Raw genomic sequence first — 26,023 nt, forward strand, 5'->3', positions numbered from 1 at the left:
GGGAAAGAAATAGCAGTGGGACAAAAAGTTAAAGTTTGTGGATCAGGGGGTATCGGGAGGTATCGGGGGGGGGTCAGGGAATGCTGGAATTCTGTGTATGGGGTTTCTATGGTTTTTGCAACTGTTCCTGTAACTTTGAATTTATTCCAAAAGAAAATGTTAAAAAAAAAAAAGTAAATCTTTGTGACCTTAAAAAAGAAAAATAAATAATAATAATGATTACATAATATTGTTAAATAATAAAGTAAACAATTGGCAAATAATAAACAAATAGTAAAATGATTATTGTTAAGTAATAAATATGAATAGTAAATAATTGTTAAATAATAAAAAAAAGAATAGATTAACAGAAGAAAGAATCAATGAACTCTAAGAAAAAATACTTGAAATGAGTCAGTCTGAGGAGCAGAAAGAAAAATAATTATTAAAAGTTTAAATAATCTCAGGCACCTCTGGGTGTCATCAAGCACACCAATATACACATGATGAAAATCCCAGGAGAAGAAAGAGAGAAAGGGGTAGAAGAATAAAAGAAATAATGACAGAAAATTTCCCAAACTTAGCAAAAGATATGAATGTGCATATCCAAGAAGCTGAGAGAACACCAAACAACATAAATACAGAGAAAAATACACCTGTAATATATGGATCACACTATCTAATGCAAAGAAGGAGAAAGTTCTGAAAGCTGCAAGAGAAAAGCAACATGTTATGTAGAAGAGAGTCCCGATTACATTGAGTACTGATTTCTCTTCAGAAACCATGGAGGCAAGAAGGCAGAGGGTTGAAAAACTTAAAGCATTGAAAGGAAACAACTGCCAGCCAAGAATTTTATATCTGGCAAGACTTTATTTCAAAAATGATGGGGAGATTAAGACATTCTCAGATAAACAAAAGCTGATGGAGTCCTTCACCACTATATCTGTCTACAAGTAATGCAAAAAGGGAGTTCTTTAGACTGAAAGGAAAGGACACTAGACTGTGGTTCAAAGCATAATGAAATAAAGACCACTGGTAAAGGTGCCCATTTGGGTTATTATAGATTCCAGTATTGTTGTATTCTACTGTTTGGCATGTAACACCACTTCTCACTTCCTACAGGTGCTAAAATGCAAATGCATAAAAAGTAAAGATAAATCTATGGCTTTGGACATACAACATATAAAGATATAAGTGGTAAAAAGCACATAAAAGTGGGAGGCACAGTGGTACAGGAATAGTATATGTGCATGCTGTTGAAGTTAACTTGGTATCATACAAATATGATTGTTATATATTTAAGATGTTAAATTTTAACCCTATGATAACCATAAGGAAAATAGATGGAAAATATGTCCAGATGGAAATGAGAAAGCACTCAGTATAGTACAACACAAGAAATCAAATAAATATAAAAGTAGGCATTAATGGGAATGGGGGGGGCATAAACAAAGGCTAAATAGAAAACTGGCAGAAAATGTCTAATATTATCAGAAGTGACTAAATATGAATGGATTAAACTCGCCCATCTAAAGGCAGAGATTGGCAGAATTGATAAAAAACCATGGCCCAACTATCTAATACTGGCAAGAGACTCACCTTAAAGGAAAGATACAAGTAGGTTGAAAGTGAAAGAAGGGAAAAAATATGCCGTGTAAGTAGTAACCAAAGGAAAGCTGGGGTGGCTATACTTATATCGGGTAAAATAGACTTTAAGTAAAAAACTGTTGTGAGGGTAGGAGAGTAAGAGACTTTAACATACCACTCTCAATAATGAATAGAATATCTAGTCATATGATCAATAAGGAAATACAAGACTTGAGTGATACCATAAGGCAACTAGACCTAACAGCCACATATAGAACACTTCACCCAACAAAAACAGAATACACATTCTTCTTGATTGCACATGGATCATTCTCCAGGATACACCATATGCTAGGTCACAAAGCAAGTTTCAGTAAATAAAAAATATTGGACTCATACAATGTATATTCTCTGACCACAATGGAATGAAGCTAGGAATCAATAACAGAGGGAGAAATGGAAAATTCACATATGTGGAAATTAAAAAACGTACTTTTAAACAGCCAATGGGTTAAAGAGAAATTCAGAAACAAAATTAGGAATTATCTTGAGGCAAATGGAAGTGAAAATACAACATACCAAATCTTATGGGATGCAGAAAGGCAGTGCTGGGAGAGAAATTTATAGCTCTTAATGTTTACATTAAAAAAGAAGAAAGACTTCAAATCATAGACCTAACCTCAAAAGTGGAAGAACTAGAAAAAGAACAGTAAACTAAATCCAAAGTGAGCAAAAGGAAGGAAATAACACAGATTAAAGTGGAGATAAATGAAATAGAAAACAAAAAACAAAACAGTAGAGAAAATCAAAACTAAAAGTTGGTTCTTTGAAAAGATCAATAAAATTGACAAATGTTTAGCTAGACTGACAAAGAAAAAAAGAGAGAGGATACAAATAACTAAAATCAAAAGAAAAGGAAGGCATTTCTACTGATCCTGCTAAAACAGGACTATAAGAGGTTTCTGTGAACAACTGTATAAATAAATTAGATAACCTAGATGAAATGGATGAATACTTAGAAACACACAAACTACCTACATTGACTCAAGAAGAAATATAAGATCAGATAAAGATATTGAATCAGTCATCAAAGGCCTCCCAACAAAGTAAGGCCCAGGAACAGATGGCTTCAGAAGGAAATTCTACCAAACACTCCAAGATTTCACTCTAATTCTGCTCAAACTCTTACAAAAAATTGAAGAGGAGGGAATACTCCTCTTCACATTCAATCTATGAGGCCAACATCACCCTTATACCAAGCCAGGTAAAGATACCAACCAGAAGAGGAAGGTAGAGATCAATGTCTCTTAGGAATATTGATGCAAAAATGCTCAACAAAATACTAGCAAACCAAAGCCAACATATTAAAAGAATTATACACATGATCAAGTAGGATTTATCCCTGGTTTGCAAGGTTGGTTCAACATAAGAAAAACAGTTAATGTAATACAGCACATTACAGAATGATAAAAACAAAACAAAACAGAATCACATGATCATCTCAATTGATGTGGAAAAGGCAAATGACAAAATTCAGCACCCATTCTTGATAAAAACAATTGGAACAATAGGAACAGAAGGAAACTTCCTCAACATGAAAAAGGGCATATATAAAAAGCCCACAGTTAACATTCCACCTAATAGTGAAAGAATGAAAGCTTTCCCTCTAAGATCAGGAGCAAGACAAAGATGCCCACTGTCACCACTATTACTCAGCATTGAACTGGATATTCTTGCCAGAATAATTAGGCAAGGAAGAGAAATAAAAGGCATCCAAATAGGAAAGGAAGAAGTAAAGCTTTCCCTATTTGCAGATGATATCTTATATACAGAAAATCCTGAAAAGTTCAAAACAAACCTCCTAAATCTAAAAATAAATTCAGCAAGGTGGCAGCATACATGATCAACAACCCTAAATCAGTAGTGTTTCCATACACAAGGAATGAACAACCAGAAGAAAAAAATAAAGAAAAAATGCCATTCACAATAGCAACTAAAAGAGTCAAATAATCAAGGAAGAAATCTAACCAAGGATATAAAGAAATTATACATAGAATACAACAAAACACTGCTAAAAGTAGTCAAAGAAGACTTAAATAAATGGAAGGACATTTCATGTTCTTGGATTGGAAGACTAAATATTGTTAAGGGTCAATTCTACCCAAAGCAATTTATAGATTAAATGAAATCCCAATAAAAATTCCAACAACATTCTTTGCAGAAATGAAAAAGCCAGTCATCAAATTTATATGGAAAGATGAGGGAACCAAAAAAACTAAAGCCATCTTGAAAAAGAAGATTGAAGTTGGAGGACTCACACTTCCCTATCTTAAAATTTATTCAAAGATGCAGTAATTTAAGCAGCATGATATTGGCACAAGGACAGACATATAAGCCAGTTGAATTGAGAGCTCAGAAATCAACCCTCACATTTATGGCCAACTGATTTTTGACAAGGGGACAAAGACTACTTGATTGGGAAATAATAGTCTTTTCAACAAATGGTGCTGGAAAACCTGGATCTCCATTTGCATAAAAAATAAGGAAGACCCCTACCTCACACCATAGACAAAAATCAACTCAAAATGGATCAAAGACTTTCATATAAGTGCTAGAACTATCAAACTCCTAGAAGGAAATGTCAGGATACATCTTCAGTACCTTCTTCTAGGCAATGGTATCCTGGACTTTATATCCAAACCACAAGAAACAAAAGGAAAAATAGATAAATGGGACCTTATCAAAATTAAAAACTTTTGTGCCTCATAGGATTTTATCATGAAACTAAAACATCAACCCACACAATGGGAAAAATATTTGGAAACCACATATTCCATAAAGCTTTAATATCTAGAATATATAGATATCCTTCAACTTAACAACGAAAAGACAAACAACCGAATTAGAAAAATGGGCAAAAGACTTGAATAGCTATCTCTCAGTAGAAGATATACAAATGGATGCAGAGAAATAGGAACAATCATTAATTTCTGGTGGTAATGTAAAATGGGGCAGCCATGGTGGAAGACAGTTTGGCAATTCCTCAGAAAGCTAAGTATTGAAATGCCATATGACCTGGCAACCCCATTACTTGATATTTATCCAAAAGAATTGAAAGCAGGGATTCAAACAGATATTTCCATACCAATGTTCATAGTGGCATTATTCACAGCTGCCAAAAGATGGAAGCAACCAAGTGTCCATCAGTTGATAAACAGATAAACAAAATGTGGTAAATACACACAATGAAATGTTATTGAGCCATAAAAACAATGAAGTCCTGACACATGTGACAACATGCATGAATCTTGAGGACATGATGTTGAGTGAAATAAGCCAGAAACAAAAGGACAAATATTGTATGATCTCACCGATTTGAAACAATTGGAATAAGCAAATTCATTGATTTCATTATCTAGACTGTAGGTTACCAGGCACGGGTTGTGGGTAGGGAATGGGAAGTTCAGGCTTAAGATGTACAGAGCTCCTATTTGGAATGATATAAATGTTTTGATAATAGATGGTGATGATGGTTGTATAACATTGGGGAAATCTTAAGATTGTATATATGGAAACAAAACAATTTTTAAAAAAAATCATTGAACTACTCTTCACAAACAGTGAACCCTAAGTTAAACCATGGACTTTACTTAATAGGGTAATTATAAAAGTGTGCTATCAGTTATAACAAATATTCCACACCAGTGCAAGGTGTTGGTGGTGGGGTTGTGTATTGGAATCCTGTATTTTATGCATGCATGCTCTATAAACCCACAACTTCTCCAATAATGGATAAAAAATCAAATTAACTTGTGTTGTTTACAGTTCAGCATTTATAGAACAATAATCTTAAGGTACTTTGCTCCTTTTGCCAACAGTAAGTACTACATTCTCCCTTTTGTTTTCCAGATTTTGCTTTCAGATTAACTGTATGGTACTTTGAAATGGAAGTATATTTACTAATCATGATATTTTAGCATTTCTGCATGCTAAGGGCCTAAAAAGGAATGAGAACTGAGTACATTTTATAAACTCAAGTTAGAAAAGACCATTATCTGAATATTTTAAGTTAATACCATTTGTTTTATTTATCTGAATAAATGTAATGAAATGTAATGATTTTTATAAATTATTTAGGAAATAGAAATTGTGAAGGTAAGACGTAACAATTATGAAATTTGCAGTTGCATCCTCAGGATTGCCTCTGCTTTCTGATAGATCTTTCGTCAAATCACTTAGTAATTTATTAGCTAGAATCACAAAAAGGGAATGATTCCCCCAATTTCCTTTTTATAATCATGTTTGTGCTTTCCTATTATATACAATTTGGAAAATATTAAATGTGTGAAAAATAAAATGAAACCTCACTTATCATGCAGACACATTTTTAATGTATTTTATTTTACCTTTTTTATACATAGGTGAATATAAAAATGAAATTGGAATCATGCTGTGCATTTTTTATCTTCACTTGTTTATCTTGAGTTTCCATATGCCAATAAGGTTTTTTTTTTTTTAAATTGTATTTATAATAATAAAATTAAACTATATGGAGGTGGCTTGATTTGGTTGTTTACATTTGGTTGTTTATAATTATCCTTGAGTAAAACTCTCATATATGTATAGATTAAACCAGCAGAGGTAAAATAAATTTTAAAGCATAGTAAGCCAGTATGTGTTGGATCATAAAAGTATTCCAAGTTGATTGTAGGAAGTTTGCAACATTGGAAAAGTGTAAAGAAAAAGTTCAAATGAACCATAATTTCCTGTTTAGAGATAGCTTTTAACTTGAAAATTAGTCTGTCTAGAATTTAGTAAAATAATAAAATGACAGTTTCCATATTATTAAATATTTGTGAGAGTATGATTCTTAATGTCCTTTAAATATTTCACCATATGGATTTACCCTAAATTATTTACAGTGTTTTTACTTTTAGACATTAGGTTCTTCTCAGTTATTTGCTTTTATAACTAGTGGCATAATGAACATTATTGAACATAAATATCACATTTTTTTTATTATCCCCCTACTTTTACTACAGAAACCTAGAAGTAAAATTTCTGAATCAAAGAGAAGAAGCATTTTTTAGATTCTGTATGAAAATGACCACCTTATTTTCCAAGATTATGTCAGTTAGTGTTCCCAGTAGCACTGAGTTTTCAATTCAAAGCTCCTCACTAGCACTGAACTTCGATTAAAAAAAAAAAAAAGATGCCAGTTAGATAGGGAAAAGATGTTATCTCCTTGCTATTGTAATTTGTGTTTTACTGAATACTAATGAACTTAAACAATTTTTATATGATTAGTGGTCAGCTATATTACTTTTAAAATAATTTCTTCAAGTCATTTGAGTGTTTTTAATTAGTATGCTAATTTTTATTGATTAATGGGGTCTTTGCATGTTAAGGATAAATGCACTTCGTTGCATTTATTTCCTACAATTTTTAAAGGTTGTCACTTACACAAAAATCTTATTTTATTTGTTTTCTTTGTCTTTTATAGATTGAAAGTAGGGTGTAATGCTCTCCCATTAGAATATTTGTTAGTTTCTGTATCACAATTTGCTTTATGTATTTTGATGCTGTGTTATTTGATCAAAAGCACAAGCTGCACAGTTAGACTAGTGACTCTGAGATAAGTGACTTTGTTTTAGTTTATTTATCTTTAAACATGGGAATAATATTTTTGTAACACTATAATGTTATAACACAATATATGTTATTTTGTGGATTAAATAAAAAACATACTTAAAGAGTTTATCCCATGTCTTATATATATTAATCACTCAAATGGTAGCATAAATATTTAATCACTGCTTTTTATAGTTTTAAACTTCTGTTAACATACGATTGGTCCTTTTGTATTTCAATCCATTTTCAAACTGTGATTTCTACTTTATTTATCATTAAAATCCCAACTTAATTTTTGTTGTTGGTTTTTACTATACTTTGTGTTTTATTTATTTATTTTTGCCTCTCATTACAGAGGCTACATTTTATTTTTTGTAGTGAGCTAGAATCAGAAATTCTTGTTTTAATTTTACTAGTTATTGTCTTCAAGTTTATCCAATATTCACTTGAAACTATATTTTTCCAGTTATCAAGGTCAAGGGAAAAACAATGAATTCTGGCTTTGATGAAAAATTCAGCTTTTTAAAAAATCTTTTTGCTTTCCTTTCCCCAGTTATTACTAATTAAATCTGAGACTGATAATTCTTTTTATATGAAAGTTGTTTTAATATTATAATTCCTTTTTGACTTTTACCTTCAATTTTATCATCATATTCAAGAATATTATTATATTTAAACTCCGATTTGTAATTGATTTCAATATTCACTAATTATTTTATATTACATTTTTTATCTTTTTGATTCCTTGATTTATCTCTTGGTGGGATGGAATTTATTCTTAAAGGTTAGTTGTCTCCAGAATTATAAATGAGAGCTGTATTTCCTAAGTATTGATTTCAAACATAACCGGTAAATTTGCTGGGTATAAAATTATTGAGTTACAGCCTTTCCCCTTGAATAATATGTGGACATTTTCTGTCATCTGATCCTTTTAATATTGCAGATATATAAAGCAAACCTGGTATTTCTCTTGGTAGGTATAGTGGACATTTTTGGGAGGGGGTACTACTTAGCATGTGAAAACCTTCCTCTATGCAAAAATCTCCAAGTTACTTACTGTTGCTACCACAGAGTTGAGAGTACAGATGTGTCTTGTTAGAGCTTCATCCTCCAGGCTTCTCATTGATTTTGAGAACTATCTAATACATACGTTGTGCCGGTTTGAATGTATTGTGTCCCCCAAATGCCATTATCTTTGTGGTCTTGTGGGGCAGACGTTTTGGTGATGGTTAGATTTGCTTGGATTGTGCCCCACCCAGCTGTGGGTGGTGACTTTGGTGGGATACTCCCATGGAGGTGTGACCCCACCCATTCAGGGTGGGCCTTGATCAGTGGAGCCATATAAAACATGCTGACTCAAAGAGACTGAACGGAGTGCAGCTATGAGTGACGTTTTTAAGAGGAGCAAGCTTGCTAGAGAGGAACATCCCGGGAGAAAGCCATTTTGAAACCAGAACTTTGGAGCAGATGCCAGCCACATGCCTTCCCAGCTAACAGAGGTTTTCCGGACGCCATTGGCCATCCTCCAGTGAAGGTACCCGATTACTGATGTGTTACCTTGGACACTTTATGGCCTTAAGACTGTAACTGTATAGCCAAATAAACCCCCTTTTTATAAAAGCCAGTCCATCTCTGGTGTTTTGCATTCTGCAGCATTAGCAAACTAGAACATACGTATATTTTCTACTTTAATTAACCAGAGTCAGTTTTCCTTTGTTTGCATCCAAGAATCCTGACTAGTAGTGTAGGCACTTGAATGCTCATTCCAAAAGCCTGAAGAACTTATTATTTTTCCTTCTAATTAAAAAATTTTGCCATAGTATGTCTAGATATGATTCTTTTCCATTAATTTTTCCAAGTATTTGATATAGATCTGATCTTTCTTGATTCTGCAGTTTCTTCAGTTTTATATTTGATTATTTCTTCTGTATCAATGGCATGGGTTTATTCACCTGGATTTATCTATTGTTAAGATGGATCGGTGTCCTTTATTTCCTTGATACACCTGATTTTCTAACATTTTTTCATCTTTTTCTGTGAATTAGGGCCAATTTCTCCCATTTTGTTTGCAAACAATTTGATTTTCTGTATCATCAGTTTGGGCTCTTAAAAGCTTCCAAAGATAATTTAAAAATTTTAATGGCATTTTGGTTTTTCATACAATCTTTACTCATTTCCCCCAGTTTCACTTGTGTGTTTGTCTCCACCTTAGCCTTTTGTTTTCTTATCATTTCCTGCTTGTGTTTCTGAATCAAGAGTCTCTAGGTTTGATGATTCACTAGGAGGACTCAGGATATAGTAGTGCTCACAGCTATGGTTTATTACAATGAAAGGATAAAAAGCAAAATCAGTGAAGGGAAAAGGTATATGAGACAAAGTCCAGAGGAAACAACCTATTAGCTTTAAAGGGTCTCCTCCCAGTGGAGTCAGCAGTGTGTTGTAACAACGTGTGAAATATTACCAACCAAGGAAGACCAGTAGAGGCTCACTTCCCAGAGTATTTATTGGGGCTAGTCATACAGGCACTCTATACCTGGCACATATCAAAATTCCAGACTCCCAGAAGGAAATCCGTTCAGCATAAAGCATATTATTTTCACAAACAGTTTAGGCAGAGTGAGCCACTCCTATCAGTTAGGGTGGTGGGAACCCTCCTGAAATCCAATTTCCCAGATGCCAGCCAAGGTCCACCCTTGTAAGCAGACCTTTCAAAAGATAGCAGTCAGAACTGCTATGCTAACTGTTTTCTGCACAGTTTCATAATGGCTACTTTCTGAATCTTTTAAAGGATATCAAATAGATTTCTCCAAATTTCCTTTTGTTGCGTGCACAAAATTAATTTCATAGATAAGCATTAATCCCAGAAAACACTTACCTTTTCTTATGCCTTAATACCCTCCTCCCTTTTGCAAACTTTTTTGCTGTTCACTCGTTCTTAAGTATTTAAGTGAGCTCTAACTAGACCTTATATCTGCCAGTAGGGAATTAAGTTTTTAATCCCTTCTCAGTTTTTGATTCAGCAGTTACTCTCATGTCTAAACTTTAAGGAATGGTTGAATGAATTCTCAGTTTGTGATGCCTATTAGAGAGATATTTTCTAGAATGAATTTTGACCTATTCTTTCTCTGTTTTGTTTTTCTGGCTAAGCTTGGGAATTCAGTTTTCTGTCCTTTTAAAAGTGTTGTACCTTAAATAGTGTATCTTTTGGTGTGAAGAGCTTCTTGTCAGTATCTGACTGAGCTCTCCAGGATTCAGCACTATTTATTCCATTGTCCTTTCAGTGCTGGTACATTCTTAGAGCTTCCTAAATGATATTCTGTCAGTTTGGGTTGAATTAGGAGAGAGATGCCATGCAATAATTCAAACAGGCAAAGTTTAACTTAAATAATTATTAAACTGTGATGAGAGAGTAACTATAAAGATTTAAAATGAACTTGAAAGCCAAGGATGAGTACCCAGAGAGGGACATACTTGGAAGTGAGCCCTCCTCTACGAGGTTGGGATTTAGACCTCGTTGGAGAAGGCATACTTGCAGCTCTCTGGATGGCCCATCTCTGCTTGGCCGACATTGTGGGGATCTCTGAGGCTGGGGTGACTCTCCGGGTTGTCCTGAGTTTGGAGGAGGGAGCTGGAATTCAATGACCAGTTTTTAGAGGCAGCTTCTACAAAGGAAGAGGCTTTGACTTTGGGCAATGTGACAGGATAGCATTCCCTGGTGATGTTGAAAGTGTCATTTTAATGGTATATGATCAAGTCTGTTTGGGATAATTCTGTTAAGTCAGAAATGAGTCACTTTTAAGGGATCTGCAGATGATAAAATCCATAGCTGAGGATCAGAAAACTTCCTTTTCTTCTAGATGAACTTAGTTGGCCATTAAGATTATTAAGATGGAGCAGTGAGGAATGAATCAGCAGTAGCAACTGGTAAATCAGAAATTGCTGATGTCTTTGATTGTCCTGGGTTTCTCCCACTTTAGTACCTTACACAGATGACTTATCCAGTGTGGGTTTAATGTACCTCAGCTGGAGAGATGTGGCTCAGGGACTCCAACTCAAGCTCTTGAAATTGGGTCTGGGAAAGTTCATTAAACGTTGGCAGACAGCAAGAATGCACAGACTGAAGGACAGTGGCATGTTTTGAACTTATCCTGGTGTATCTGGAAGGTCCTTTCCACTATTTTTGTTTGTTTGTTTTAATTTATCTCATGAAAGAGATGGGCTTTTAAAATCACTCAGCATTGTTAATCTGATTAATAATTAAGGGTAGTTTTTAAAGGGAGAAATCATGATCAATTTTACTTGCCTTTGGCTTGTGTAAATTAGTGAAATATTTCAATCAAAAAAGCATTTATCAGGGGTTATTCAGCATATGCACGAAGCATATTAAATTCAGAATACTGTGAAGTACCTGCTCTGATTCACAAACTGCTCTAGATACTAGGACTACCAACATAAGTAAGATTTAGACTACCACCCTTTACAAGCTGTTACCTCTGAAAAAGGATTTTTTTTTTAAAGTTAGTATTGTTTATTTAGTTTAAAACAACCAGGTCAAAGCTGGGCCTTGAGGTGAAAGATTAAGCTCGAAGATTTGCTTATAAAGCTTTCTTCCAGACCTTTCCCTTCTCACAAGTATGCGCGCTAGGATATTCACTGCAACAGGTAAAACTGATGAAGTTGGTTTTAGGATTAAAAAATTACTTAAAATCTAAACTGACCCTGATCATGGGGCAATTACAAACTGAGACCACAGACCTGGATAATTTATATCAGGATACACGGCATTAAAAAATCTAACAAACAACTGAATTTCTCTGCACTGGAAACAAACTCATCAGGTGTATTTAACATACATACATATGCACACATGCACACACACACACACCCAACAACAAAAATACCTCCAGTGGAGAAATCATTTCATAATTTACATTATGTTGTGTTTATTTTGGAATGAGAGTACATTTAAATATTTTTAAATATTCTCTTTTTTTTGCTATTATTTTTGTTCCTTGAGTAACGATTTGCCAAATTATCTGAATTCTAGTTTTGCGTACATCTTTCACCTTTACCTACTTCATTCTGTGTTTTAGGGTGATCTGTCTTTGTGTATAAACTAGGAGAAATGGAAATCATATCTACCGTTGAGGATGCTATGAGATTTATTTTTTTTAATGTTTATAAAAGATACGAAGATTGTGTAGATTGTGTGCTCTGATTGGTAAGGGTTTATTTGAGCATATAGTTGTGGCAACAACTGTATTGTTTAAAAGGAAATTTGACCAGTTCTTTTGTAACTATTTAAATTTTAATTTTCATAGTTCTTTATGTAAACTTGACAGATTAGTTCTAAAGTGATGGAAGTGAAAGCAATGCAAATGAAAGTGTGTAATTAAAATGTAAAATGCCATACCAAAGTTAAGTATCAGTATTCATAGCAGTCAGTAACGTGCACACAACTTATCAGGGGCATTATGATTATATTTCATTATGTTAAGAAATACTTAGTAACTGTTCATGAAAGTGCTTGCAAATTGCAAGCATTTTTAAAAGTTCCGAATTGCATGCATTTTAAAAATTCTACATCAGTTTACTCTTTTGACTATTTGTCTTTTTCCTTTGTTATGTTCTCCATGAATTTTTAAAATTTGCTAGATTCTTTTTCTGTACTTTGTCTACTATTTTAAGAGACTGTTTTAATCCTGAAGTTGAATTTGCAACACTAACATTCTAATATCTATTATAGTGTTTTAAATGGGATTTAATATTTTTTCTTATTTTCTATTGCTTTATGTTTTTCATGGATGCAAACTGATTATATTAATTAGTCTATTATTCCTGTTCTCTTTTTATTTGATAAAATTGACAAATTATATTCTTCTACAGTCTGTAGTAAATTTATTTCCTCATAATTTTTAAAAAATTGAGGATTATTGCTTATTGGGTAATTTCTTGCAACCAATAATGTGAATCATGGAAATCACCCAAAAATATCATTAGTTTAAACCATCTATCTCACATCTCATAGCAGCACTATGTCCTTAACTTACCCCGGCCATATTAACAGACTATGCAAAATCCCTAATTTCTATCCCATTTTATTTATTCTACTTTGATTTAGTGTCACTATAACGTAGTTAATCAGTTTTCTGTTGACTTAGTGTCTAATTTTTATTCAATTGCATTAGTTGCTTTTCCACATTTTTACTTTCATATAACTGAACTGCTTTCCTAGAAAATGGATGAAAATGTATAAGAAAGGAGGTATATATAATATAAAGATGAAGAGTGACAAGGAATATGCTATTGTACATTGAAAATGCTAAAATATTACCATTTAAGCCTGAGGATTTTTATCTTTTGATTGTGGGATTATTGGAAATCCTTTTTCATATGTTCTTCTGATCCAGCATACCTATTGTTTTCTGCTTTTCAGTCTGATACACACATGAATATATATGTATACATATATATACACACACACCCACATAGACACATACATGTACATGCACATGCATACATGTGTACATACACACACCCCATAGCACTGAGGGCATTTCTATTTTACGGTTGTCTAAAGGAGGCAATAGAGAATGGGAAGGGACCAGGCTTGTCAAGTTAGATATGCATATGATGTACCCGGAACTGTGCTTGTCATTTGCAGGCTATACAAATAATAGAGAACATTCTCCCTACAATCATAAAAATGACATAACATTTCATGTAACATCTAGTATATAGTTTAAAACAGTAGATCGAATGGTACAGACCATCTGTATTGGGAGAATTCAGAGACGTGAAACAGTCGGAATCCTTTGTACCCAGACATATGGAGTCTTTCTGGTTTATGATCACAATAGAAGTAGAAAATTGTGCCGGAGCAAATGTTGAACTCTTTTTAAGCTATCCATTTCCGACAATAGAGCCCCAATTTATTTTTTCTCATCCTGTTTTTCTTGCCCGTCCTCAAACCTGGTTTGTCAAACACGGCAAGTACATTCGTACCATCGTGATTCATTCAACCACTTTGCCTCGTTCGCATCCCTTTCGTCTTTCAGAACTCTTACTCCTGAAGGGTTGCTACTTAAACGCAGTTGCTTCTCTGAATTCCTTCCTCCACTCTGACCTTTGGAAATGACTGCTTCCTCTTTATGTCCTGATATCTTTTGCTGATATCTCTGTAATACTTATAATTTTGGTCTGATATCACTGTCGAGTTATTTATATACATGTATCTCTTTATACCTTGAGTTAAAAGTTCATGACATATTTATCTTTCCCTTCCCTCACCATCAAGTTTAGCCTTGTACACAGTAATTTTTTATCAATAAAACTTGGTGAATTTAAATGAAATTATTTGAAATATTGGGAAGAGATGATATAATTTTTATTTAAATTAAGTTTTAGTGAAGTTATTTTCATAAGTTCATGTTCATTTTTAAGATTGTGTGCATTGATTAATGCAAAAATAATTATTGAATATCAGGTGAGATTATTTTCCCAGGAATATATATTTAATTTGAAATTTATAAAATTGGCAAGAAAGCATGACTATGGAGGGAAAAGACTAATTACAAATGATAAATGGAGAGTTACTGACAGTGTGGCTGGGAAACATATTTAAAGGATTTGTGAAAAATAGAGGAAACAGGATGATTTAGTTAGAATAATGTAAGAAGTGAAGTCAAATAAGATTTATTATAGATGGTAATGGGAGAGGGAGAAGTATATCCTATAAAGTGAATGAATGTGCAATTCTCTGTTCCAGGAACAAAACAGCTGGTGCATTTCTTTCACCTTCTTGGTCATTTTGGATATGCATATAATGTTTCAATGGTTTTGATTAATCCAATTTTAAAAGAAAAGCTCACATTACTGATAACTACTAAAATGGAGAGACAGCTATCAATAGTACTTATGTCTTATTTAAAAGTTTTTTTTCAACCTTCCATAAAGTAACAGGGTGTGGAATAAATCCTGCTGTCAACTGTTAGAATACTAAACAAAATAAATCAAACCTTGATTATCAGGCTTGGATCAGACAGGAATATGATCTCAAGACAGTGATCTCTGATAAGAAGGAAAGAAATGAGACAAATCATATAATCACCCCAGCTTTCTGCCTGGGTATAGCACAGGAGGGAAAACAGACAGAGTCAGTTAGTGTCATTAAGTTGAAAATACAGAGACTGGAGTTAGGAGAGGTTGAAGCAGCTAAAATTTGCAGGCACAGGACCAGGGAGGAGGGAGCCACATGGAGAAAGATGTCCAGAAAACTATTTAGAGACAGTTTTGGCTGCATACAAATCTACACATGCATAGAGTGAAACTCCATCAGTTGTGAAAAAGAAAACTCTTCAGGGAAAGAACAATACTGGGGATATGTAAGCAGAAAAATTTCTGCAGCTCACATAGAGCCAGGAATCATTCAAATTACGACCAGCCCAAGTGGAGAGATCTTGCTGAATACATGAGATCCCAGAAAGGGAACTTAAGTCTTAGTCATGGGGCTAAACTAGCTCCAGAATCAAGGCTACTCTTGACCCACCAAAAAAGAATCTTAAAACCAGCCTTGAATGGATCAAATTGATCTCCATATAACTTTACTTTATGCCAGAACAATGTCCAGTACTTTTTAAAGGAATACAGCTAACCTCACAATTCAACAATATAAAATTCACAGTATCAGTTCTCCATAAAAAAATTACTAGACATGGAAAGATGAAGGAAAATGAAGTTCATGACCATGTGAAAAAATTAGTCAATAGAAATATATCTGAAAAATACAGAGTTGATGGAATTTGTCTACAAGTTGATAAAACATTTACTGTTAATGCTTGATACACTCAAGAATTTAAAGGAAGAGATTAGTGGGAGGAATGAAATATGGATATAGAAAGATTTAAATGGAATATCTAGAGATGAAAAATATAATATCTGAAGTGAAAAATAAAGTGGATGTAATTAACAACAGCTTAACACCGCAGAAAGAAAGATCAGTAAAATGGAAAACAATGCAAATAAATCTATCCAAAACAAAGCACAGAGAGAAAACATGAGTGGAAATAATAAACATAGCCTTAATAAACTGTGGAAAAATATTATGCAAGTTAGCATATATGCAGTGGTATCACAGAAAGAGAGGAGAGGTTAGGACTGGAGGAGTAACAAAAAATGAAATACTTGACAAACAATGGTTAAAAATTTTCTAACTTTGATGAAAACTATAAACACACAGACTGAAGAAATTCTACAATTGCCAAACAGGACAAACACAAAGAAAACTGAAGAAAGGCACATCATAATTAAATTACTAAAGACTAGTGATAAAGATGAAATCTTAAAAGCAACCAGAGAAACAAAGCTACATTATGTATAGAGGAACAAAGATAAGAACAGACTTGTCAGAAACTAAGCAAGCCAGAATGAAATTAAATTAAAAATAAATAACAAAGATATTTGGAATATTCCCAAATAAGTGGAAAGTAAAACAACACACTTCATAATTAATCATTGGGTCAAAGCAGAAATCACAAAGAAAATTAGAAAATATTTTGAACTAAATGTAAATGAGAAGAGAGAATGTGAAGATTTGTGGGTGTAGTTAAAGCAGTGCTAGAGGGAAAATTCATAGAATCCATTGCCTATATGATCTAAGCTCCAAAATTAAGAAATAAGATAAAGGAGGAAAATAAGCCCAAAGTAAGGAGAAGGAATGAAATAATAAGAGCAGAATCAATGAAGTAGAAAATGAACAATGAATAGAGAAAATCAGTGAAACCAGAAGCTGATTCTTTGAAAAAATCAATAAAATTTAAAAATCTGTACCTAGAATGATTAAGAAAAAAAAGACATGAATTACCAATATCAGGAATAAAAGGGGATATGAATATAGATACAAGAGAATGAAAAGGAACATAAAGTGACATGAATATCTTTATGCCAATACATTTGACAACCTTGATGAAATGGAAGAATTACTTGAAAGATGAAAATTATGAAAAATTGCTCAAGAAAAAATATCTGAATATATCTATTTTAATTAACAAAGTCAAATTCTTAATATAAATCTTCCCCATAAGGAAACTTCAGGCCCAGATAGTTCACTGGTGAAAACATTTTAGAAAATAAGGAATGAGGGAAAAGTTACCAATTCATTATATGAGGTCAGCATAATTGTCGTACCAAAAACATTTCACAAAACTGTAAATAAATAATAACTAATAAGTATCAAAAATCCTTAAGAAAATAGTAACACATGAAGTCCAATAGTAACAAATAAAGTAATGGATTACACATCATGATGAAGTGGAGTATTTGCCAGAAAGGCAAGGCCATTTTAAGAGTCCAAAGTCAATTAATGTGATTCATCATATGAATAAAATAATGGAGAAAATGATATGATCATCTTAATGGTTATAGAAAAAGCATCTATTCATGATAAAATCTCTCAATAAACTGAGAATAATAAAAATAACTTACTCAAGCTTCTGAAGTCATGTACAAAATACCTACAGCTAACATTATACTTAATAATGTTGAAAGACAATGTTTTTCATTTAAGATTGGAAACAAGATAAGGATGTCTATTATCATTTCTATTCAGTATTGTACTAGAGATTCTGACCAATGCAATAAGGCAAGAACAAAAAATAAAATGCAGATTTAAAAGGAAGAAGTAAAACTGTTTACTCACAGATGACATAGTAAATTTGAAATAATCTACAAAAAAGTGGCTAGAGTTAAAATGTGTATGCAAGATACAAGGTCAGTAAACAAAAATTATTTGTATTTTTTTACATGAGGAACAATTGAAAATTGAAATCAATAAAATAATAACAAACATACATGTTTATCCCTATAAACTTAACAAGATATCTCTACACTGATGACCATAAAACATGGTTGATGGAAATTAAAGAAGACCTACATAGTATAGTGAGGGATATACCATGTTTATAAATTGGAAGATTCAATATTGTTAAGATATCTGATTTCCCCAAATTGTACTAAGGATTCAATACACTCCCAACCAAAAGCCAAACAGGCTATTTTTTTTTTTCAGATACTGACAATTTTATCCTAAAATACACCTTCAAAGGCCGAGGAGCTGGAATAACCAAAACAATTTTTAGAAAGAACAAATATGGAGGATTTACACTCTTTGGTTCCAGACTTACTATAATGCTACGATAGTCAAGTCAATATGATAATAACAAGAGAAGAGGTTTACAGATCAATAGAATAGACTGGAGAAAGTTCAGATATAGACTCACACATGTATATTCAAATGTTTTTTAACAAAATTGGCGAGGCACTTTAATGGGGAAAGAACAGTCTTTTCAACTAATAGTGCTAGAACAACTAATATCCATCCAGAAAAAAAAAAAAATGAACTCAACTCTTACCTCACTCTGCACATAAAGTTAGCTTAATATAACTCAAAGACCAACATGTAAAAGCAAAAATATCAAACTTCTAGAAGAAAATATTGGAGAATATCTTTGTGACTTTGGGATAGGCAAAGATTTTTTAGATATTACATAAACAGTACATGTGTACAGAATTTAGAATTTTTTAAAACCTCTTTCAACTCAACAATAAAAAACCAACCCAATGAAAACCCAATTAAAAAATAGGCACTATATTTAAACTGATACTTCACAAAACAGGATATGTGAATGGCCTCTAAGCACAGAAGATACTTAACATCATTAGTAATCATAGAAATGCGAATTAAAAGCACTAAGCGGTACTGCTACACTCCTATTAGAGTGGATAAATTAAGAGCTTCCAAGAATGTGGAGCCACTGGAACTCTTATACACAGCTGAGCTTGTAAAATGGTACAAATGCCTTGAAAAGCACTTTGCAGTTTCTTAAAAATTTTAATATACACTTAAACCATGTGACCCAGACTTTTAGCTATTTACCCAAGAAAAACAAAACTATGACTACACAAAGATTTTTGCATGAATGTTCATGGCAACTTTATTCATAGTGGCCCTAAATTGGAAATAACCCAATGTCCATTAAAATGGTTGTATAAAAAATTTTGGTGTATCTATACAATGGAATATACTTTGCATTAAAAAGGAATAAACTACTGATACCCAAATAACAAGAAGGAATCTCAGAAACATTATGCTGAGCAAAAGCTGTTTTCGATTCATAGCTAATTCCAAATGGATCTGAAAAAAATTCCATTTCTCAGAAGACTGAAATGTCATAGCTTTTGTGAATTTCACCAGTCTGGAGCAAATGGCTGTTGTGGAGAGATAGTGTAGACTTGCAGAGTAATTCTCAGAAAATTCTAAATAGATGTTTACATTTGACACTAAGTTTTCAGAGCATCATTAATCTATTAAATTGTAGTATGTGATCTATTTCTTAGGCCTATTCTTAAGTTAAGTGAGTCTACTCCTTTTGAGAAATACAATCACTGAACTATCCATTTGATCATTGCACTGTCATAGCTCTGACATAACTAAACTAGCTTAACACTTAATTTTCCTCCTATCTCATTGCCCCATTAGACCCTTACATCCTCAATTTTTTAAATATTGAAAAAAAAATGCTGATGAATTTTTTGTTAACAAAAATTTGCCTTTCAAATTGCCAACACTTAATATTCTTGTGAAAAATTCCCCTGGGTAATGGGATTGACTATACATGTTTGGAGATAAGGTGATTTCTAGAGTTTAATTGCTCTGCATAATAAAGGGGAGACAATTTGAAGAGCTAATGGGTAAAACTTGCGGGAGGAAATAGACACCAAGGAAAGGCATTTATTGGTGGAAGGGGAGCTGAAAAGCACCCTTCCACTCAACCATCATTACATGGAGAAAAATATTGGTTGTTGAGGAGGAGGCTTTAAATTGTGCAATTTAAAGCCCATTTTCCTTCTCCACTATGGGGTTTTGGGTAAAATCTAAATTGCTCTTGAATGCTTGGTATGAGTTGGTTCTTTGATAAACTCAACTATTTGCTGAGTTCTACATTAGTTTAAATGCTGGATGAACATAGGGTAAGTGAACACAGTGGAGCCAGAGGTAAATGGACAGCTAAGATCTCACTTATAGTCAAATTGATATCTCCTAGAATTGGTGAAAGTGTTCACATTAATAAAACATTTCTGAGAGCAAGCTGACATTCATTCACTCATTCATTCATTCAACACATATGTGTGAGCAAGTCTTCCGTGTGCCAGGCACTGTGCTAAGTGCTAGAGCGTGGTAATTAACCTGAAAGACATCTCCGCAATCATGCAGCTTTTGATCAAGTCAGGGATCAGAGATGCTGAACCAGTGTCACAGAAGTAACTGTAGAATTATAATTGGGACAATTACTATAAAAATTAATGAAATCATGTAAGAAAGGAGAATAATTTCAACTGTGGAATCAAGAAAACCTACTAAAGGAAGTGCTTTAAGTTCACACCTGAAGTTTAATTAATAAGATTAATCCTGATGAAGACAAGGGAAGGGAATGCTCCAGGTTAAAGGAATTTATTTATTAGGATTTGCTGTAGTAACAAGTAATAGAAAACCCAAAATAATAATGACCTAAAATGAGAGAGAATTTTATTTCACTACCACATAGTTTAGAGGTACACAGCCCAAGCCTTTATTTATTAGGGTTTGATACAGTAGCAAGTAACAGAAAATCTAAGATAACAATGACCTAAAATGAGAGAGAAGTTCATTTTTTGCTCCACTGTGTATGTCCTCTAGTTCCAAGGGTACATCATGGTCCACAATGACTGCTCCAGCTCCAGCCATTACATTGACATTCCAATCTGCAGAAAGAGGAAGGAGGAGAAAGAATGAGAAATGGAGAGGAAGAAGGGCATCTCTTCAATTTTAAGGACACTTCTTATATCCCATGGTTGTAACTTATTCACATGACTATACCTAACTGCAGCAGAGGTTGGAAAATACAGTCTCTTTTCAAAGGAGACATATGACCAGCTGAGAGTCAGGGTTCTATTATAGAAGAAGACTAGGTGTTCTATTACTAAAGACAAAGGAGAAAATGTATATTGGGAGTCAGTTAACAGACTCTGCCAGAGAAAACTAAATATGGTAAGGTTTGGTGAAGTATAAGGTAAGAGGACTTTTTTTATATTCATGGGAAAGAAGAAAGTACAGTGTATTTAAAACATTATAAGCAAAGGAGAAGAATAATGGCAGTAGTGGAATAGAGAGGTAAGGTAAGTGTCAGTTGCACAGCCTTTTGGATCATGTTAAGAATTTTCAATTTTACCTGCTATGCAGTAAGAGGCTGTTGAGGGATTTTAAGGAAGAGGGTAACATGATCACATTCTCACATGAAAAAAAGTTTCTCTGTTCACTGTGTGGAGAATAGGTGAAAGGCAGCATTGTCAAACTTTAAAATGGACACACTTCTTGGTATACAATTGCATATTTATGAATTTATCCTGACAAAAATCATCAGACAAGAGTTCAAAGTCTGGAAGCACATGCACCGAATGTTTACAGTGGACTGACACTAGGAAAGTTTCACTTTCTCCTTTATAACTTTTTATTTTGAAATTTTTTAACAATAAGCATATATTACTTTAAATTTTGCAAAAAATCAATAGCAATTTCATTTTTGAAATACAAAGATAAAAAGACCTGTGGCTATGCTACAATGTAGTCCAGATTTCTAACTCCGGTTCCAAATGGTCTTCCCTTGTTTTAGTCTCCATTTCTGACTGTTGCCTCCTTCCTGGATTCTGTCTTTTTGCCTGATGCCTCCTCAGTTCTATTAGAATATTTTCCTACTTTTCAATTTGTTTTTTGTTTTTCTGATAGGATAATGGACGGTCTTGTTTCATTCTATCATCCCTCTCCCCCACCCACACATTGCTCTCTTGTATCTGGCAAAGTCTATTACCCCATGTTTATGTTTTTCCTTCAGGAGCATTTGGACAGGACATATGAATATAATCTTTGACTTTCCCTGCTGTCACTGTGTTTTTAAAGACATGCATTAGAGAGTTGTCTAATAGGGATTAAAGGAGCTCTGTGATCCTGTTCTTGAATTGTATACATTTGAACTGCGTAGACTTGTAGAATTTTAGAGTTAAAAAAAAAGAACTTAAAGACATTCCACGCTAAGCTGTCACAACACATCACATAGAAATTCCTTTGTGGGCATCTTGAACATCTATTGTTCCTTGGAAGACTTCTAGTAACTAGGAGTGTGCTTTCATGGTGTGATAGAAAGATAATAGGACCTAGAGTCGCTGATCCTTTGATTATAATCTAACCTCCCCTTATAGGATTATCTTGCCAATTAACTAACATCTCTAGCATTGGTCTCTGTACTTGCAACATAGGGCTGTCTCTCACTCTACTTTATTTGGCTATTATATATCTGAAAATATTTTATGAACTGTAAGTGGCCATTATAATACACACACACACACACATTTATGCCATCTTACAGGGAAATCCCATTTCAATGTTAGACTGATACAATTATTCTGGAAAATAAAAATTTGTCTCCCCATGCTATTTATGCTTTGTGTCTATTTTGTCCATTGCAACAATGTAGAGTCATTCTACATAATTACCATGTTACAACCAAGAAAGCTAATAGGATTAAAATATACATATATGTTTATTTTCTATGGGGGAATTTCCTGACATCTGGAATTTTAGGTAACACAGTTGGATCTCTAGTCAAAGGTTTAAAGGGAATTCAACATGACGTTTAAAAGGAATTCAACATAAAGGAAACTGAGTTTAAATGTATTCATGTGGCTTCTTTCACATATAAAATTGAAGACTTTATTTAGTTTGACAAAATCTTTCCCAGGCATCTCTAATTGTAAAGAAGTCAAGTGGAAAATTATGGTTTTATACAGCTAATTTATATGCTGACTTTAGGGGGCAGTGCTAAACCACTGATAAATGTTTTCATTTCTGCTAATGCTACTGGTAATGGTTAATATACAATAAAACTAAAACAACAATCATGATTTTTTGTGATGTGACTATATATACCCCTTAATATAGTCAAATTTTCTACATAAATGAAAATGAGAGTTTGAAGTTCATTCATTCAATAAATATTTAATTTCATTATAAAAAACATATTGTAAAGAGATACAAATATGAATAAGGCAATGTTTGCTTGTAAATAACTTAGAGTTAACTAGGGTTAGCAAGCCACATATATGTATGTGTGTGGTGTGTGTTTATGTGTATACTACTCCATGATAAATTACTACTAATAATAGTATTTATTGGTTATTCTTTATGTGACAGTCACTGTCAAACAATTAATTTAATTCTCATATAGCCCTATCAAGTAGGAATTATTATACCTACTTGCAGATAAGGAAATTGACGATTAGTAAGATTATGTGATTTACTCAGCCACACAGCTTGTAAATGGAAGAGCCAGGACTTAAATGTATGCCTTTGTGATTTCAAAGCTAATGCTCTTTGCCACTATGCCTCTGTCATCTCAAGGTGTGTATGAAATACCATTATGCACACACTCATACAAAAGGTATAAACATTCAGAAGAGGTTGGCGTAATTCTGTTTGTGGGGAATCTGGAAAATTTTATGTAAGGGGTGAAATTTGAACTGTGTTTTGAAGAATCAGTGGGATTATAATAAAATAATGGCTAAAAGTGGTAGTATTTATCAAAACCTTATTACATGTCAGGCACAGTATATTCATTACTGCATTTATTTATCAGGAAAAACCCTGTGAGGGAGGTTTTACTGTGTTATTTTCCCTTGCATTGATAATGTGAGGCTGACAGTGATCATGTCTGCTGAAAATCACACAGCTAATAAGTAGGAGAGTTGGGTCTTGAATCCAGGACTGTCTAATTTTAGAGCCTAAACTCTTAAGCAAGAAAATAATGCATAAATAGGAGCATGGAGTGTGATTAGGAAAGGATACATATTTCCACTTAATTATAATCTGAAGTAAGCATAAAAAAATAAGAAAAAGGACAATAGTTTGACTGTAGAACCTTGGAACAAAATTAAGGAATTTGGATATTATTTGCTGTGCAATGGGAGGTCAGAGGTTTCTGAGCAGGGAAGAGACATAACAGAATTTTTCTTTGAGAAGGAAAAAGAGACAGAAAAACGAAGTCTCCTGTACTAATGGATTGAATCATTACAGCACCATTAACAAAAATGGAAACTTAACTGTTCAGTCTATGAAATGATAATTCTTAGCCAAGTATGCAGTGGTTTGTAATGCCATGTCATATCAATGTTGATGTTCAAACCACCTCATGATCATGAGTTGGTGAAGGAGATGCCTGTTTGATCATTTTATTCATCATTGTAGACAGCATTGATCAAATATTGATGCTCTTGCTAGATTAAGGTTTTAGATTTCCCAAGAATTTTTTACCCACAGGATCTGTAGAGTTTCAGAAATCCCTGTGATAACCACCTTTAGACAAATGTGTATCACCTTTAATTACTAATTTGAGAAATGTATATTTATGTAAGTATGAGCTACTGTGCAAAAATTACAGAAATTTATGCTGACTGCCTCAGAGCTCAGGAGTGTCATCTAGCTGAAACATATTAAAAATATGATTCTTTGATTTAAACTGCAAGTATATGAGCTTATTGTTTAATATACTACCTTTTATAAGATTTGACCCAAGTGAGAGACCGTGAAACATAGTGGTTAAGGGGGGAGTAAGCTTAACTAGCCTGGGTTAGAATCCTGTTTCTGCCTTTTGCTAACTCTTTGACCTTGGGTTTTACTTGACCTCTCTGTGCCTTAGTTTTTGCCTTAAATTAATTGTATTTGCCTCAAAGAGTTGCTGTGTGAATTAAAAGAATTAATAGATAATAATCCTATGACCCTATGTTTCACATAGAAAGTATTCATTAGTTGGTGGCTATTATTACTGTATTTTACATACAGTAACTGCTTGAGGGATTATTTTCATAATTTCTTGGTTCTGAGAATTATAAAGGGAAAGTTAAAATGTGAATGTAGTAAAACTAATATTTCAAATAGGAAGAAGAGAGTCTTCTATTTTTAAAGCAACAACTTTTTGGGGGGGAATGGGGAGTGATATGCAATCCAATAAGTAAGTATATCTGATAATTTCAGTAATCATGATCTGTCAGTATTGTGTTGAATGCTACATTCTGAAGATGTTTACATGAACTTATACAGATAGTTTTTTATTCATTTTGAGCAGACTCTTGAATATGGAATTTTTCTTCTGTTCTAGCAACGTTTCTTGCATTATTTATTTGATAATTTCTTCTGGTCTCTACTGTCTTCTTAATTTCTGGAACTTCTATTGTTCAGATGTTGGACCTTTTAGTTTGATGAACTAGTTTTCTTAACTTTTCTCCTTTCTTCATCTTTTTGTTCTACCTTCTGGGAAATTTCTTTCAATTTATTTTCTAACCCTTCTATGTATCATTCTGTTCTTATTTTGTGAATGTATTATCTTCTATTCTTCTATTATTTATAACTTCTTATTTATAATGGTTTCTGTTTTGGTCTCTGCTAGAGGCTTTCCTCAAATATGGGACAATCTTTGGGTACTTGTATTTAATTGAAAAATTAGAAACTGTTTAGTTTGTTGAAAGGTGGGCTTCACAGTAGGGGTTAAAGCATAGACCCTGCCATTTTACTGAGTACATATAGATGTTGTTTCTTGGGAGGTCAATTTCTGCATAGAGGATGCTATGTTCTCAAGGGCAAATATGTGAAGGCACTTTGGTGGGTTGGAAATCTTCATTTACTGCATAGATATTAATTTAATTCCTTTGTTTTTAGAGAGGCACCCATGTGCTTATTATACATGGA

At 33.2% G+C, this 26,023-nt stretch overlaps 1 protein-coding gene across 17 annotated transcripts in view; it reads left to right on the plus strand.

Annotated features, from left to right (window-relative positions):
* The window catches only part of ANKS1B (ankyrin repeat and sterile alpha motif domain containing 1B), a 1,210,519-nt gene that overhangs the window by 299,614 nt on the left and 884,882 nt on the right, over positions 1–26,023 (plus strand). The gene's annotated exons all lie outside the window — the stretch shown is intronic.

The sequence above is a fragment of the Choloepus didactylus genome, chromosome 8, assembly GCF_015220235.1.
Source record: "Choloepus didactylus isolate mChoDid1 chromosome 8, mChoDid1.pri, whole genome shotgun sequence".
Lineage (NCBI taxonomy): Eukaryota > Metazoa > Chordata > Mammalia > Pilosa > Megalonychidae > Choloepus > Choloepus didactylus.